We start from the raw sequence: 18300 nt of genomic DNA on the forward strand, positions 1-18300 counted from the left end.
GCCCAGGCTACAAAAAGTCAGGTTTACAGTAGCTTTGTACGGTCTGGAGGAAAGTCCTCTGAGTTACCCTTGACCGTTGTTGTGAGGACTGGCCGTGCTGTCCTGCCCCATCCCAGGGTGGTGGCTCTGTCAGCTTCCCTGGTCAGAGAGAAAAGTCTTCTGTCCTGGCTTGTCGGTTCCTGAGCATTTGCTGCTTATTTTTTATGATGTGCTACCTTGCTCGTAAATTGTCTGCCTATCCCACGAGCTTGGGCAGAGCCTCCAGACCACAAGCCGGACACTTGCACCATTGACTTTACCAGGATGTGGTGCCATTGACGTTCTGCTGACCTCTGGCGTGGTAAGTCCAGATGCTTCCCAGGGGAGGGAGTGGGTCAAGGAACCCAGTCTCTGACTCATGAGCTGTCCGGGGAGCCTGACAAATCCACTTTTGGACACAGCCTGCAGATAACCTTGAGCTAATAGCAGGCCCCGGGAAATAACCCTGTGGCTCCTTGGGGGCCATAACTAGAGCAGAAAATCTCTCTTGTGAGTCACTATAAATATTTACCCTCGAAAGTCTGATTGTGAAATTTGCTAAGCTCTTGGATGGCTCTACTCCTGGGACTCAAAGGGCCCCTGCCAGCAGAGCTTAGATGGGTAGTGCTGAAATGAAAAGGGTGAGGCAGGAAGCTGGGAAGAGCCCCAAGCTGCCAGATCTCCAAGAGGAATCCTGGGGCTCGGGCTTCTCTAGGAAAATGCAAGTGATGGAGTCACAGATACTCTGGGAGCTTTTCCTCTGGTGGCAAATCTATTGGCTGCACTGGTTTCCTGGCTATGTGTTTACCTAAATGGAATCCCCCCCCACCCCTGTAAGATCAACCCTCTGCCTCTCAGTAGGAGCTTTTATAGGCCAAGGGCTAGGTGCAGAATCCCCTGCTGACCTGATTCTGTCCTCACCACTATCCAAATCAGCCTTGACAAAATGGAACAGCAAATCCAAAGCAATCATGGCACTGGATGGCTTTCTTCTTTCTTCCACGGGAGTGTCTGTTTTGTGCATTTGTCGGCATATCCTTCCTTCCCGCCAACCAGGACCTAAGGAGAATTAGTTACATGGGAAGATCAGAGAGGATCTTTTGTCAACGGTCGCTTGTGGTGAATTAGAATGTAGAGGGCACCCAGAAGAAATGCAGGAGGCAAAGCCTTCTTGGGAATCCACCAATAACCTGGCCACGTGGAAGACTTTCCATCTGAGGGTCTGGTGCCCACCCTTTTCCTTTCACTGCTCCCAGTACAGACCAGGAATGGAAACAGCTCCTTGTAAAGACGGTGGGCAAGAGTCCCTTTCATAGATGCCCGTCCCCTGCAGAGTGGCTAGGAGTTCTGGCAGTGGACAGTTTTCATTTGGTTTGGCTTTGCTGACATGTTGTTTTTGTGTCAAAGAAACGGGTGCCTCAAGGTAATGCTGTAGGTCTTAGGTTATTCAGATTTGAACTTTTACCGTGTGCTTGAGATTGACTCATAAATCAGGCAGTTATATAAATAAGGGGCTGATAAGAAGATAGCTGAGGCTCGGTTTGAGTCAATAGCTTCCTAAAGGGTGGAAATCATCTCCCAGTCGGAGGCAAAGAGCCCAGCTGTACAGCCCCAGTACAGGCAACGGTCTGGAAGTGGAGGTTCCCTCAGACATAATGGGGGCTCCACTCCTGGCTTAAAGAGATGAGGAAGAGCTCTTGGAGGCCAGTGAGTTCCTTACAGTCCAGCTGGGAAGAAGTTAACAGTCAGCTGACATGCCTGTCTTGCCTGGAACGGGCTCTGCCGTTGACTCAGCGGTCACATTGGGTGGTGGCAGAGTGGGGGGGATTTCAGCAGGGAAAATGGCGCTTTCTCACTCGTGACGAGATGTCCACAGCTCTGCCAGAAGAACAGCAGGAGCAAAAGATACGTGGAGGGTGGGACTCTCCACTTCTCTCCTTCCTCCTTGCCACCCTCATCTGGTCTCTCGTCCATCCCAGCCACTCCCGCCTCCCTGTGACGCTCTGCCCATGCCAGCCTTAGCGAGTGCATGAAAACACGATTCTAGTAATGTGGCTCCTACCTGGGTGGCCCCCGGGTGCTCCGAGACAAGCCCCGAATCCTTACTATGTGGCTCAGCCATAGTTACGGGCCCCCAGTAATTGAAATGGTGTTCAAACAAAAACTCATACGCCCATGTTCATAGCAACCCTACTCATGATAGCCACCAGGTAGGAACCATCCAAATGCCCATCCGTGAATGAATGGATAAACAAAACGGGTTCTGTCCACACCGGGGAATATTATTCATCCGTAAAAAAAGAATGAAGTACCGACAGACGATACGATATGGATGAACCTTGAGAACATTGTGCTAAGTGAAAGGAACCAGTCACAAAAGGTCACATATTGTATGATTCCATTTATATGCTCCTGAGGCAGAAAGCAGATTAGCTGGTTGCCAGGGCTGGAGAGACAAGGGGATGGAAAATGACGGCCAATGAACACGGGGTTTCCTTTCGGGGTGATGAAAATGTTCCGGAACCAGGTAGCGGAGACCGTTGCACAATATTGTGAATGTACTAAATGCCACTGAACTCCGCACTCCAAAATGGTCAGGATGGCAAATTTTATTCCATGTGAATTTTACCACAATTAAAAAAAAAATCCTTACTGTGCCCTCCGAGCCCACCTCACATCAGGCCATTGTCCCCTTGCTCACCCCACTCCCCCGTCATGACAAACACCTGCAGCCTCCTGCCACGGGGGTTCCATGTCTGCGCCTGGCCAGCCTCCCTCAGGAAACTCTCCAGAACCCAGATGGCCTGTCTTGGCTGTCCCTCTTCGGTTACAGCAGCCGTGCCCTTCCTGGAAGCACGAATTCCCCAGGGATTATTGCCCTTTGGAGTTGTCAGGCTGTCTTGTCTGGAGAGAGAGAAGAGGAACTCAGTGGTGGCTGAGGATTGATTAATCCTTGAATCGCTTCATGATCGTGACCCCAGCGGCTGAGGAATGATCTCCTCGGAGTTTCAAATTCCTCCCATCTCCACATTTTGTCTCATTACTCATTTCTCAGTCCTTTCATGTTCCCTTCCCACTGCTCTGAGGGAAGGCCTTTTTCCGTAGAGGAAAAAAGAACCAAACACAAACCATGTTATAAATGGTGATTCAGTTCCTGCCGTCCCCCCACGAGCTTTACGTCAGCCATAAGGTACTCAAATACTTGTAAGCCACTCATGCATGAGTTAAATGGGCTTTTGTGAGCTGAGCTGGGCACCCAACCCGCCATTTGTAGCAGACCTTTGTAGGGAAACCTGCTGGGAGCTTTAAAAAGGTATAAATGTTTTGTATTCCAAAAATGCCATTGGAATGTGGACTCCCTGCCTCTGTTTGTGGGATGTTAGTTGATGGATATGGTTGTCCCTGCTCTGAGATGCGCGGAGGGAGAAGGAGCCCGAATGAGCTGGAAGTCAGGCTAAGAGGCGAGGGCGGAGGCTTGTAGGTGGTGATGTTGTCTCCGAGATGGCCTTGGTGGTGGCGGGACAGGCCCTCTGTGGGCCTCCTCTGCTCCTTCCCTCCTTACGCGCTGCCCGTGCTCGCTGTGTCCCAGACACCCTCGAGGGAGCATGGCTGAAGACTCCAGAAATTGGAGACACGCTAGCTAGCTTCATTTCCCCCTTATCACTAGCCCCCACTGATGCTGCACCTGCTATATCCAGAGCTTGCTGTGCAAGGACATGGAGGGGGCTTTCTCATCAACACTGACACTCTGAGGCAGAGGCTCCTGTGTAACGGGGGCCGGCTTGTGTCTTGGGGGATGTTCAGAACCATCCCTGGCTTCTCCACACTAGATATCAGTAGCCCGGCTCCCGCTGCAACACCAAGTCTCTGAACGTCAACAATGTACCCTGGGAGGCCGAGTCACCAGCCTCCCTCCTCTGTTGAAAACCCTTGGTCTGGGGGAACAGGAGGGACTGTCATTTTTATGGATGCCTGCTTCCTTTCTTTACTGGAGCCCAGAGCTCACGCCCACCCCCCCCACCCCCCCCCCCCAGCAGCACCAAGACCTGACAGGTGTGATGTGCCCTTGGCTTGAGCTGGGACATCCCAGCTACTGCCTGCATGGTAAAAGGCGCCTGAGACAGGGTGGGTGTGTGCATCTTGGAAGGCTCTGGAATAGTTCTGTTTCCCCAGAGCTCTGCCAAGACGGCCTCGCTGGGGCTTTTGATGAGCCCACCTCTCCTTCTGAGCCTTTTCTGAGCCCGGCTTCCCCACCCAGCTGCTGCCCACCGGGGGCTGGGATCGGGGGAGGGTAGATTCATGACATCCTCATTGCCCAGACCTGCTCGTGCATTTGGGTGCAAACCATTCTTCCCTCTACGCTGCAGAAGCCCATTCGTTCTGATGGTGACAGGTAAATGTATGTCTCTGTGTCAGCAGCTTTCAAAGTGTGGCCCCCAGCAACAGCAGCATCACCTGTTAAAAAGTGTACGTTCTCAGGCCCCACTCCCATCTACTGGATGCCCTGGGTGGACCCAGCAGTCTGGTTTAACAACTCCTCTAGGTGATTCTCATGGACCCTCAAGTTTGAGAACCACTACTGCCCAAGAATTTAGCCTTCCTTTGCCTGGATGGCAAACGTGTGCCATTTAAAGATAGCCCTGTCACCTCTAGTCTTAAATACGCTCAGCTCGGGTTATAAACACAGGCAATCTGGGATTCCCCCCCCCTCCCTTCTCCTCTTCCCTAAAGGAGATCTGAATTCTCAGCATTACCCCTCTCCTCACTGAGGGGAGCATCTGGTGAGGTGCTGTCCTTTCTCCTTGTAGCTTCACTGTGAAGCTACATAGCGCTGTGTTGCACATAGCGCTGGGCACAAAGTAAATGCTCAATGAACGCTGGCTGCTTCTTTCACCACCATGCTGATCAGTAGCCATGTATCAAAAAGAGTTAACACAGCAGGCTTGAAACGGCTCTCCTTAGGGAGGTCTATTTGCAGGGCTGGAAACTTGATAAGGGTGTCTCTCTGTGCCTAAACTGTTCTGTGCAAATCGTATTGTTTTACGCTGAACGCCTGCTTCACTTCCGGGAGTCTGGAATGTGGTAGTGTGTGGTAGTCGGAGGGTGCCTATGTGACCAGCCCCCAGTAGAATCTTTGGGCACGGAGGCTCTAATGGGTGCCCTGGGTAGACAAGAATTTGCGTGCATTGTCACAAATTCACCCCTGGAGGAACTGAGCACACCCTGTGAGCTAGCAAAAAACAGAACTTCTGGAAGCTTGTGCCTGGTTTCCACCAGATTTTGCCCCAAGTATGTCTTTCCTTTGCTGATTTTGCTTTGTATCTTTTCACTGCAATACATCTTATCTGTAGGTACGACTGAATGCTGAGTCCTGTGGGTCCTTACAGTGGCTCATCCAATTGGGGTGGGCTTGGGAGACCTCCGGCGGAAGAAGTAGCAGCAATGACAGTGGCTGACGTCAGGAGGCTGCACCTAAGGGAAGCTGCACACAGCACCCGTCACATCCTAGGGTTATGAGTGGGAGGCAGCCAGGGTCCTGACCTTGGTGGATTGGAAATGGGGACTTAAGGGCTGAGAGGGCCAGGGGACTGGAAGAGGCTCAGTACACAAAGCCCAACATGAGATGGGCTCGTCACATCTTTTCATGTCAACACTTTTTTTTTAATTTTTAATTTTTTAAAAATTTTTTGTTTATTTGGGGGGGGGTATTTTAAGGAGGAATTTAGTGAAGAAATGGGCAGAAGACATGAATAGACACTTTTCCAAAGAAGACATCCAGATGGCCAACAGACACATGAAAAGGTGCTCAACATCACTCATCATCAGGGAAATACAAATCAAAACCACACTGAGATATCACCTCACACCAGTCAGAGTGGCTAAAATTAACAACTCAGGCAACAAAAGATGCTGGCGAGGATGTGGAGAAACGGGAACCCTCTTGCGCTGTTGGTGGGAATGCAAACTGGTGCAGCCACTCTGGAAAACAGTGTGGGGGTTCCTCAAAAAATGAAAAATAGATCTACCCTATGACCCAGCAATAGCACTGCTAGGAATTTACCCAAGGGATACAGGAATGCTGATGCATAGGGGCGCTTGTACCCCAATGTTTATAGCAACACTCTCAACAATAGCCAAATGATGGAAAGAGCCTAAATGTCCATCAACTGATGAATGGATAAAGAAGATGTGGTTTATATACACCATGGAATACTACTTGGCAATGAGAAAGAATGAAATCCTACCATTTGCAGCAACATGGATGGAACTGGAGGGTATTAAGCTAAGTGAAATAAGTCAGTCAGAGAAAGACAGATATCATGTTTTCACTCATATGTGGAACTTGAGAAACTTAGCAGAAGACCATGGGTGGGGGGGAAATAGTTACAGAGAAGGAGGGAAGCAAACCATAAGAGACTCTTAAATATAGAGAACAAACTGAGGGTGGATGGGGTGGGGGAGGGCAGGAGGGAGGGGGAAATGGGTGATGGGCATTGAGGAGGGCACTTGTTGGGATGAGCACTGGGTGTTGTATGTAAGTGATGAATCACGGGACTCTACCCCCAAAACCAAGAGCACACTTCAATGTTTTTTTTTTTTTAATTTTATTTTTGAGAGAGAGAGAGACAGAGTGTTAGTGGGGAGGAGAGGGGCAAAGAGAGAGGGAGACACAGAATCCGAAGCAGGCTCCAGGCTCTGAGCTGTCAGCACAGAGCCCGACGCAGGGCTCGAACCCCCGAACTGTGAGATCATGACCTGAGCTGAAGTTGGGTGCTCCGCCAGCTGAGCCACCCAGGCACACCCTTGACACATTTACTTATACAGTCACTTTCTGTGTCAGGCAAATAATGTTGTAGTTGGTTCCTCTTACAAAAGTATTACAATTTTATTTAAAAAAAAAAAGGCATTTGAAGGAAAAAAGGTGGGTTGATCTAAAGTGAGAAATCGTGGTGCACATTGTGAGGGTAGGCGGGAGTGACCAGGCCGGGGGGCCGACCTTTAAGACCTTGGCTGGATGGGATTCCAGGAGACAGGAGACACCCGGCTGGGGGAAGGCAGTCAGAGGAGACCTGAGTGCTCTGGGAGGTTTCCAGGCCTCCTAGGGAGGTGCCCAGCCTGTCGGCATCGACACCCCTCCCAGAGTGGCTTAGCATGTGGAAGCCATGGAGGCAAGGGAGGAAGGCGGGCCATCGAGCATGCTCGCTGTAGCAATGGGGGGAAGCACAATGGCGTGTGGACGACTGACTCACTTTGTGTGTATGTGGAGAGGGAGGGGCTCTTTGTGTGTGTGTGTGTGTGTGTGTGTGTGTGTGTGTGTGTGTGTGTGTATAAGACTATTGTTCTCTCCATAGATAGAGAAACATTCACACTCACATAAACACACACGCGTACCTTTCTTCCCCACTGAACCATTTGACATGGCAGGGCTCTTTTTCTGTATGTACTTCAGCTGTATCTTTTAAGGATAAGGACATTCTGATTTGAAAAAGTAGAGGAGGGGCACCTGGGTGGCTCACTCGTTAAGTGTCCAACTCTTGATTTCCGCTAAGGTCCTGATCTCATGGTTTGTGAGTTCGAGCCCCACATCAGGCTCTGGGCTGATAGTACAGAACCTGCTAGGGATTCTGTCTCCCTCTCTCTCTGTCCCTCCCTCACTTGCTCTCTCCCTCTCTCAAAATAAATAAAAATAAACTTTAAAAAAAAGTTAAAAAGGGGCGCCTGGGTGGCTCAGTGGGTTAAGTGTCTGACTCTTGGTTTCGGCTCAGGTCAAGATCTCCTGGTTTGTGGGTTTGAGCCCCGCCTCAGGCTCTGTGCTGATGGCAAGGAGCCTGCTAGGGATTCTGTCTCCCTCTCTCTGCCCCTCCCCTGCTTGCTCTCTCTCCCTCTCTCTCTCTCAAAAATAAATAAGTAAACATTTAAAAGATTTTAAATGAAATAAATTAAAAAATAGAGGAAAGGAAATGAACACTATTCATAAAGAAGGTATAATACGCAGTACCTGGCACATAGACTCTCTAAATATTTGATGAATGGAGGGGGGGGGGCCCTGGCTGGCTCAGTTAGAAGAGCATGCGCCTCTTGATCTCGGGGTCGTGAGTTTTGAGCCCTATTTTGATGGTAGAGATTACTTAAAAAAACTGTAAATATTTGATGAATGACTAAATTTGTATATTAAATTATTTGAGAGGTCTCAGAGCAAAGCAACCTACTTAACTTTGAGGGGGAAAAGGAAGAATAAAGACATTCTCTCACATAACCACAATATGATTTTCCCACCCAGGAAATTCCACACTGGTCTAATGAAATTATCTAGTACGCTGACCCTCTCCAATTTTTGTAATCACTCCCAAATGTCCTTTATAGATGGGTCTGTGACATTTTATGTGTTGGCTTTGGCGTTTCATTTGGTTGTCACATCTCCTTAATCTCCTTTAATGGAAAGCAGTTTCCTGCCTTTCTGTCTTGGATGACACCGATGTTCTTGGACTGGCTGTTTTCGGTAGGAAGCAGTGGAGAAAGCAACCTTCTCCATAATCTCCTGTTCACATGGGACGGTTCTTTTTTTTTTTTTTTTTTAATGTTTATTTATTTTTGAGAGAGAGAAAGAGAGAGAGCGCATAAGTAGGGGAGGGGTGGAGAGAGAGGGAGACAGAATCCGAAGCAGGCTCCAGGCTCCGAGCTGTCAGCACAGAGCCCGACGCGGGGCTTGAACTCGTGAACCGTGAGATCATGACCTGAGCCGAAGTCAGACACTTAACTGACTGAGCCACCCAGGTGCCCCAAGAACATTAATATTTTAAACCAACGGGATATTTTACAATGTTCGTGATAGGCACCCCCTCCCCAACCCCTGCATTGGAAGATTGGTACTGGACAGCTTCATGGTGTGAAATGTTGCCCTTAATCACAGGTTACCCCCCCCCCATAAACTGAAATTACAGGAAGATCCACCCTCGCTCTGCAAGGTTTCTGTAGGAGTGGGGGGCGGGGGCAGCACATGGGGGTGAAGTCCTTAAGCTCTGGAATCAGATCTGAGCTGGAATTTCAGCGACTTGGGGGCTCGTGAATTTGGGAGAGATACTTCACCCTCTGTAAGCCTCAGCTTCTACATCTATAAAATGGGTTCATGGCGTTTCTTGTGCCAGAGTAAAATGAGTTGGTTCATCCACAGCACTTGTCTTTGGATCTGGCGCAAGGCGGGATCTTGTTAGTAAGCTGTCTGCTGCTCTTGCTGTGGTTGCCGTTGGCCTGTGATGGGCACCTGCCGCTTCTCACAAAAGCGGCTCTGGTGAGGGTGGCTGCTTCGCCCACCCCCTTGGTGTCATTAGCAGCATGTACACAGCAGCAGACGCAGAACCTTCCAGCTGAGGATTATCCACAGCCCACCTCACTGGCGTGGGCTTCCTGGACACGCATCTTGCACTCGGCCCCCAGCAGCAAAGCTCAGCGTCCCCAGCTAGCCAGGACGAGGAAAGAAGAGAGTTCTTTCTGGTTAGATTTCTTTCGAGCGCCCTGCCTGGTCTTCTTCATGTAAGTCTGCACTCAGAGACAGCGGGCTATGATCTATGGGCCACATGCTTTCAGTGCCGTGAGGCTGGAGAGCCTAAGACAGCGGTCTCACGGATGTCGAGTGTTCTGAGGCTTGGGGAGGTGCTGTTGTTCGGGGCTGAGGGTCCAGGGCTGGGCCAGGACTCCCTGGGTCTTGCTCCTGCCTCTTCACCTGCACCTTCAAGTTCTGTAAAGAAGGACGATGAGGGGTGACCAGACACCCTAACCCCAACGCCTTCACCCATCCTCGTGCACTCCTTGCAAGCCTCCCATGTTGTTTGCGTGGCACTCTGACTCCCGTGCACTTCAACGCTTTGAGTTGCAGCTCGAGGCTCCCCATGCTCCAAGTTGTCTTGGCCATCAAGCCATTGGCATCACCGGCCTTGCAGTTGGAAGTGGCTAGAACCCCACATTTCCCTGCACGCCTCTCCCGCACTCCCTGCACTGTGGGTCTTTGCTAGCTGAAGAGAGCGTAGGAAGTTCGGAGCCCCTCAGACGCGTTTCATTTGCAAGGAATATCATTCCTCTTTGTTCCGGGGGGCCCAGGCTGGTTGCCCCACAACAGACTGCGTACTGACAGGCGGCTTTCTCCGCCCAGCTGCGGTTATAGCTGCATGCAAATCGCCCGCGATTTCTCACCAGAGCTCAAAGCTCCCTGTTCGGTTTGCATTAGGCGTGCAGTTCAATTACTCTCCTTGAAGGAGGAGGAGCAGGTGGTGTTCAGCTTTGAACTCCGTCCACATGCCCCAGGGATAAGTGAAGGTATCGTTTGGTCTTAACAAGGGAGTGGGGGGAAGAAAAATGCCTGTTCTCTAAGTTTTGCATTGGCCAAGAGCCAGGCCGAGAGAGCAACGTGACCGAGACGGCAGTCGAAGGCTATTGAGAGCTTATGTTATTCAGCAACAGAGCATCGGGCTTCCAGTTCCGTGCCCAGAAGATTGTTTTGCGGGTGGAAAAGAAAGGAGCCTTTCAGCCCCTCTCATTTGGCCTGCACCGCGGTTTTCGCTGAGCACCCGGTTCGGAGTTTCCTCCTGGAGCGATTGGTTTATGCTGTCCAGATGTGCACAATGCGATGGTTTTTGTGTTTCGGCTTTCCAGATGTGCGCGGCCGGGAAAATGGGCTTTGGCAAACACGGAGGCCGGTCTCTGCAGCCCCTGAAATCCGGAGAACCCACAATGCCGCCCTTGTGTAGGAATTACAAAGCTTAGGGTCTGGAAAAGAGCTTATGGGTCGCCCGATTCAGCCTCCTTGCTTTAGAGCTGGGGACACCGCGGCCCAGGGAGCTGTGACATGCTCGCTGCTGATTGATTACCTGCGGCTGGCAGCAGGCGAGACCTCGGCCTTGCTGGAACTCACGGCCCGTCTCTCTGCACATGCCTGTTTCATGGCCATGTGCACCTGGCCCTCTTCTAGTGTTCACTGGGACACCTAGGTGAACAGAGATTCCTAGCGTGTTTCGATGCCGGGTCAGACACAGGGGAAAGAGTGAATCATTTTTCACCTATGAAAAACAAGTACATTATACAGTAGGTTAGATGGTAGAGATTTCTATCAAAAAAAGAAGGAAGAAGAGAAGAAAATTAGGTTTAAAGGGGAATGAGAGCGCTGGATGGTTTGCAATTTTAGATAAGGGGAGGAGGGAGATTTCACTGAGGAGGTGACTACCTTACAACTGCTGAATAACAAAAATAGCTCAAAGTTTGGTGGCTCAAACCAATGAACATTAGCTCATGTTTTTTTGTGGGTTAGGAATTGGAGAGTGGCTTTGCTGAGTGGTCCCTGCTCCGTGTCCCTCTTGAGATTGCAATCAGGAAGCCAGCGGGGCTGCTCTCATCTGAAGGCTGGACTGGGCTGGAGGACCTGCTTCCAAGATGGCAGACCAACCACATGGCTGCTGGCTGGAGGCCCCCTTGTCACATGCGTGCCTCCATGTGGCTGCTTGAGGGTCCCACGACATGGCAGCTGGCTTCCCCCAGAGCTAGTGATCAAGAGAGACAGAGGAAAGCCACAAAGTCTTTTGTGACCTAAGCCTTGGAAAAGTCATATAGCCCAGTCTGGAAAGAGGTGAAGAAGTGAGCCACAGATACCCAAGGAGGAATATTCCAGTAGAAATGCCCAAAGCTGGAGAGAGAGAAGGGCAGAGAGAGAAGAGCAGAGAGAAAGGCTGGACAGATAGAGTAGAAAGAGCCAGGGAAGAGGAATAGAGGAGGTCAGAGAGAAGACAAAGGGTGGGGACATGTAGGTCATGGCAAGCTAGGAGAAGGGCCTGGGTGCTGCCTCTGGGTGAACTGGGTAGCCACAGCAATTTTGAGCCGAGGAGCAGCATAAGCAGGTGTAGTAGGTGTGGCGAGAACAGACTGGAGGGGTAGGGAGAGAAGCAAGGGGACCAGTTAGAACACTGCCACCGTAAACCACGCAGGAGATGGTGGCAGTTCCCACCTGGGTGCAGCCGTGGAGGAGGGAGGAAGTGCCTGGATCCACATAGGCTTGGAGGATAGATCCTACAGGTTTCTCTATCGGGTTATGGGTGAGGAGTGAGAGTAGCCGAGAATGACATCCAGGTTTGCGGTCTTCGTTCCCTGAAGCCATCACTGGCCACTTTTTCTCCCTGCTTTCTGTGGTTTTATATGAAGAGATGGCTTATGGGAAAGGCTTGGAACCCAGCACCGTTTGCCTTATTGCTGTGACCCGCGCTGTGTTCTTCGGTTTATCGTTCGCCCTTTGTGGGACCTTGGTTATTACTGTCTACAAAATGAAAAATAAACTACTTCTCAAGTGAAAGAAAGAATACATGTTCATAAAGGCACTTAAAGCTCTTTATTTTATTTAAAAAAAAATTTTTTTTAAGTTTATTTATTTTTGAGACAGAGACAGAGCATGAACGGGGGAGGGTCAGAGAGAGAGGGAGACACAGAATCGGAAGCAGGCTCCAGGCTCTGAGCCATCAGCCCAGAGCCCGACGCGGGGCTCGAACCCACAGACCGCGAGATCGTGACCTGAGCCGAAGTCGGACGCTTAACCGACTGAGCCACCCAGGCGCCCCATTTAAAGCTCTTTAGAAGAAACTACTAAAGTGCTGGAAAATTTTTTAATGGTTTGTAATGGTATTTTTCGTGCTGGAGAACAAAATGTTTTTGTGGCACGCCCTCCCCTCCAATGTTGATCCTGCAGATGGAATGACTGATGCAGGCAGTGGATAAGAAAATGGAGCGAATCATGGCAGGGGGATAAACTCGGGTGTTCTAGGAAAGGCCTTACACCAAGCTCCAAACCTATGGCCCCGGGGAAGCCAGCTTCATGCCAAGTTTGCAAAGTGTTCATCACACATAACCCTCCCAGGATCCTCCAGTGGGGTCTTGTAGGGCCACCTAAACTATTCACAGAATGTCCCCAAGCAGGCATGACTAGGCTGAGCCATTGGAAGCGAAGACAGTGGCTCCTCATGGGGCCGGAGCAGGGGGAGCAGGGAGCCCGGGGTTGGAGGCTCCTGGGGTGCTCATCATGTTCTGTTTCTTCATCTGGGTGGGGAGTTCGTGATGACCATCAAGTTTCTGAAAATTCATCAAGCAGAACACTTATCGTATGTGCTCTTCTCTGCATGTACATCCAGCTGCAATAAATTGTCTTTATTAAAAGGCAGTGAGTGTGGGGGGGGACATCTGGGTGGCTCAGTCAGTTAAGCACCCGACTCTTGGTTTTGGCTCAGGTCATGTTCTCACGGTTCCATGACTTTGAGCCCCACGGCAGGCTCCACGCTAATGGTGTGGAGCCAGCTTGGGATTCTCTCTCTCCCTCTCCTTTTGCCTCTCTCTCACTCTCTCTCAAAATAAATAAATAAGCTTAAAATAAAAAAGGCAGTGAGGAGTTTTCTTGTCCCCACCCGGGACCTGAATTCCTACCTTGAGAGCATCTACATTCTCTACTAAAATGCACTGGTCTTTTTTTTTTTTAATGGATTTTATTTTTATTTTTTTAGAGAGCACGAGAGGGAGAGGGTCAGAGAGAGAGAGAGAGAGAGAGAGAGAGAGAATCTCAAGCAGGCTCCATGCTCAGTGCAGAGCCCGACGCACGGCTCGATCGCACGACCCAGGGATCAAGACCTGAGCCAAAATCAAGAGTCGGAAGTTCAACCAGCTGAGCAGCTCAGGCGCCCCCAAATGCACTGTTTTAAAAAATCAATTACTTTAGAGGAGAACCCACCAATAAGTTGTTGCTATTGGCCACTGACACCTCCTATCAATTAGTAGGTAAGAGAAGGCATAGCTGGGCTTTGTCTGTTTGGGGACTCTATGTGATTAGAAGCACACAACATTCACGATTTGTATCTAGTTTTTCTCTTTTTTTCTCACTCAAAATTTTGCCTCTGAGATGCGTCATACTGTTGCACGTGGTTATAGGTCATTCATTCTCGTTGCTGTATGCTATTGCACGGTGTGACCGGAACACTGTTTCTTTATTCGCTCAGTCTTTGATGGGCGTTTGCTGAGTTTTCGGTTTGGGGCTGTTACTGATAGAACCTAGTAGCCTTTTTATGAATACGTAAGCACATTACTCTTGGGTACATAGCCCCAGGTGCTTTTTAAGTCTCACGAGGCAGCCTTGCACCTGGCCTGTGCATAGAACTGATTTATTTGCCAGGAGACATGGCAGGTGAAGATCCCCGGGGTGTCCCTGGGGCAGTGAGAGATACCCCGCCTCCCCCTCCCCCCCCCCAAAATCTGGGAGGCTTCTCTGCTTTCCTGCAAGGAGAGGTGCGCAGTGGTGGCCCGAGTCACCCCTGTACGCCTCCCTGCCTTGTGGCTTGCTTCCTGGGGCTCTTCCCCGCCCTCTCTGCGAAGGTCGGCAGACTTTAAGGGAAAGGATGGGTCATCCCGGCTTTCCAGCCTGTGGCAGTAAAGCCTCCCAAAACTGTAAGAAGGGGGTGGGGAAGATCCCTTTCGTGCTAAACCAGCTCCACGGAGCGGGTAGGGCCCAGCAGCCCCGCGGGGAGCCTCCAGCCCCTACCCATCTGCAGGCTCATCAAACACCTCAGCCGGCAGCCCGAGTGGGAAGCTGGTGATGTCACCGCCGAGCCTGAACAGTCAGGCCTTTCAGGGCGGGACGATAACAATCAACACGGTGTGTGAGGGCCTGCCACGCAAGAACACACACGCTCACGGCACAGGGGAGGATCTGCAAGAGCCCGGGTGAAGCGGGGCTTGTCAGGAATAAGCTGTTCTTTCATAACCAGCAGCGCAGAGATCATAGCCTGGAGAGCAGGCTGCCCTCGCACCTGCCAACTCCCAGAGGAACCCGTGACGCTCCCTCCCACCTCCCCGGGGACCCCTCGCCTCCAACCCCAGCCCTAAACCCGCCACGGAGCCATAATCTGCGCGTGGGGTTCCAGCAGGAATGCCCCGTCGCACAACTCCAGAAGGGTGCCGGTCACAGAGCACACGATGGGCACAGCAGGTCCACAATTGTGCAGCTCCGAGGCCCCAAAGCTACTGCCTTAGGAATGCAGGAGCATCATTGTCCAGTGTCACTTTCACCTTGAATCCCAGGAGTCTGTCCCGCCACAGCTAAGTTCCCTGAAAGACTCAACTCCACTGAACCAAGAAATTTCTCAAATAACATGGATGGGGTCGGATGTTGTCCTTTGCTTGGTCTGAGCAATGTTTTCTGACGTTCAGATACTTGCTGAGGAAGAAACCTAAGCAGTGGTTCTCAAGCAGGGACCACTCAGCCCCCCCCCCCCCCCCCCCCCAAGAAGACGTTCTGCAGAGTCTGGAGACATTTTTGGTTGTCAGGACTGGGAGGGTACGGCTGGAATCTAGTGGGAAGAGGCCGGAGATGCTGTTAAACCTCCCACCATGCCCAGGACAGACCCTACAGCAAAGAGTGACCTGGCCTAACATGTCCGTAGTGGCGAGGTTAAGAAGCCGTGCCGTGGATGAGACGTTCCAACCCCGTTAACTCTGGGGGTCTCTGGTTAACACCTCTTCCATCAGGTCTGGTGTCCTTGCCTCCAGATCGCCCCAAATCGCAGATCACCACTGAGTGGGCATACGGCATCACTTGCTCGTCTGCTGGGGACGTGAGCCCAGGTGACCATCTCTCTCCAAGATGGTGTGATGGGTCTGCGTGAGGCTCAGAGGACCCAAAGTATGTGACCACTGTCACTTCACAGCCGGGTGACCTTGGGGATGGCCGCTCGTGCATCAGTTTCCCCATCTGCAAAATGGGGATAGAAAGGGTAGAAAACACTTAACAAGGTAGTTGAGGTTAATTGTGTTGCTACGTGTAATAAAACACCCACAACCACGCCTCCCATTTTATCACCTTCAATAAATGGCAGGGATGATTGTCATTATCTTTATTCCAGCCAGGGGACCTTAGGCTCCCGTGATGGGCATGGTAAGCGGAGATGAGACGCGAGCTGATTTCGGGGGCGGGCTGTTGCCATGGGGAATGCGCGCCCTGTGCTTAGTGCTGCTGCCCTTGCTGAAAGCTTTCCCCAAGTTCAAGGCCTGAGATAATTAAGTGGCAGGTTTGAGTGGAGACCACCAATACACGAGTTTCGAGAGAACGCCTCCAAAGGTGGGCTGGAGGCCCCTGGGGCGCAACTCCACACCTGGCCTTGGGAAGACTGGGGTGCAGCTGGGCCGGGGCACCGAGCACTCAGCACCGAGCAGACTCAGCAGACTGTGACGCTTTCTCGTGCGCAGGAACGGTACAAGATGGGTGTCTAGGACGCCAGCGCCCGCGTGCCCGCACGTGTGTGTGTGTGTGTAGGCTTTGAACTGGGGAAGGGTTGAGAAAAGAAGGCCTGGATGACCCTGGCCTACCACCTCACTGAGGAAGGGGGGCCCTTCCTACCATCTTTCTTCGTATGTGACCTGAGCTCTCACACGTGGCCGGGGCGCAGTGGTGGATTCTGGAGGCGCCCTTGAAAGGGGGCTCCCTGCTGGCCGTCAGTTGCTATTTCTGGCCTTGGTTCCGACCAGGAGGTCACAGAATCAAGACGGTTGAGGAGCGTGAGCCCGAGAAGTTTCACGTGAGGCTGGGAAGGTCACCAGGCGCTGGGGAGCAGCAGAGCCCGAATGCCGCCTTGTTCGGGAACCTCGGGCAATTTGAACAGTAGGACTGTTCGAGGAGCCCCAGCTCTGGGCCGTGTGCTGTGATTGGCACTTCACAGCGATTGTCCACAGAAGAACCCCGAAAATGGGGCATTTGTGCCCCTTTTGTGGAAAAGTGAAGGCCGAGTTTCCTATAGCTTGCGCTGGGTCACAGTGGTGCACCTGGGGGTCCCACCGGGTCTGTCAGGCAAACCTACTATCTGTCACGCCACCTCTCCGTGCCTTGGTTTCTCCCTTAACCATGAAGGTGTTGGACAAGGGACCTCCAAGGGCCTCTGCAGCCAAGTGTTCTCTGGCTTTTACTCTGGGGGCTGAGTGGGAGGAGGACGCAGGAGATGAGAAGGCAGGCCTGGGGTGGGGGAAAATGGGATCAGGCTTCTAAGAAGAAGCAGAAACAGCTGCCCACGGGGATGGCCTTTCTTCCTGTCGCTCACCTCTCAGGATTAGCGGTACCTGAAGATAAGGGCAAGGAGGGCCCTTCTGACAGCAGCCTGGACGGCCAGCGTTGCACCTGACAGGCCCCGGCCCTCCTCCACTTACTCTCTCCTTCCCACCCCTGCTCTCCCCATGGATGTCCTCTCCCTGCCCTTCTCTCCCCTCCCTTGTGAGTCCCAGTCAGACACAGGTGACGGGTCACCGTGGGGCTTGGCTTGACCCTGAGACAAAGGGGTGCCGTCAGGGGACAGCCTGTGGTTTCTTTTCTTAATGAGCCCTTCGTCCCCACCTCCTTCTCCCTGCCGCTAATTTGCTGCAGTCCAGATTAGTGGCGGGGTCTTTGTGCTTCCTCTGGGAAGAACCAAACACAGGACACGGCAGCCTCACGGTCTTGGGAAGGACAAGGTTTGGGTTTCTCCCCTTGCTTTTCAAATCCGTTGGGAATCTTCATAGCCCATCCTGGAAAGGAACCCTCTCATCTGGGCTTTCCCTGCCCAAAGTGGGATGAAGGGGGGTTGGCCCCCCCAGGCCCCGCTACCTGGAGAGGTGGCAGGAAGGGCCCAGGCTTTCACGTGGAGCCAGGGAGAGCACAGTAGGGCTGCAAGAGGAGTGAGCGTCTGGGGTTTCCTTCCTGGCAGACCGCCCTTTCCCCCCTCATTCCTGGGGCTCCATCCTGCTGATCTCGGCCCCCACGGCTAAGGCAGCTCCAAGCTTCTCCACCAAGGGACCAGCCCTGCCAGCCCGAGCCCCTGGTCCCCTTCTCCTCTTTTACCCTGGGCACCTGGGAGCCGCTCTCTTCTGTCACTGCTGTTGCTACTCCTGTCACCCCAGCAACCCTCCACTTTGATGCTTCTGTTCTCTGTTCTTCCATTCTGAGCCCCTCCAGGACTCCCCCGTTCAGGTTTTATGCACAGGAAGCATCCAGGCTGCTGGCCACCTGGTGCATTCACAAGGAGCCGCTGGTGTCCTCAGCTCCCACGTGGGGCCACCCCCGTGACGCTTCTCAGCTGAGTGTCAGGATAGCAGGAAGGGGTCTCCTGGGCCGGAGGTGGGCGTGGCGACGAGCCGCATCCTCACCCATTTTGGTGATGTCTTAGGTCACGGGTTCGCCACACCGTGGGCGCGTTCTTCAAGTCTGCGGATCTGGAGCCCGACACCATAGCGATCAATCGCGGTCTC

General features: G+C 52.0%; 1 protein-coding gene across 10 annotated transcripts in view; it reads left to right on the top strand.

Annotated features, from left to right (window-relative positions):
• Nucleotides 1-18300, top strand: part of SLC39A11 (solute carrier family 39 member 11) — a 427544-nt gene that overhangs the window by 400663 nt on the left and 8581 nt on the right. The window lies entirely within an intron of this gene.

Source organism: Panthera pardus, unplaced genomic scaffold, assembly GCF_024362965.1.
Source record: "Panthera pardus isolate Hobbes unplaced genomic scaffold, ASM2436296v1 HiC_scaffold_3, whole genome shotgun sequence".
Lineage (NCBI taxonomy): Eukaryota > Metazoa > Chordata > Mammalia > Carnivora > Felidae > Panthera > Panthera pardus.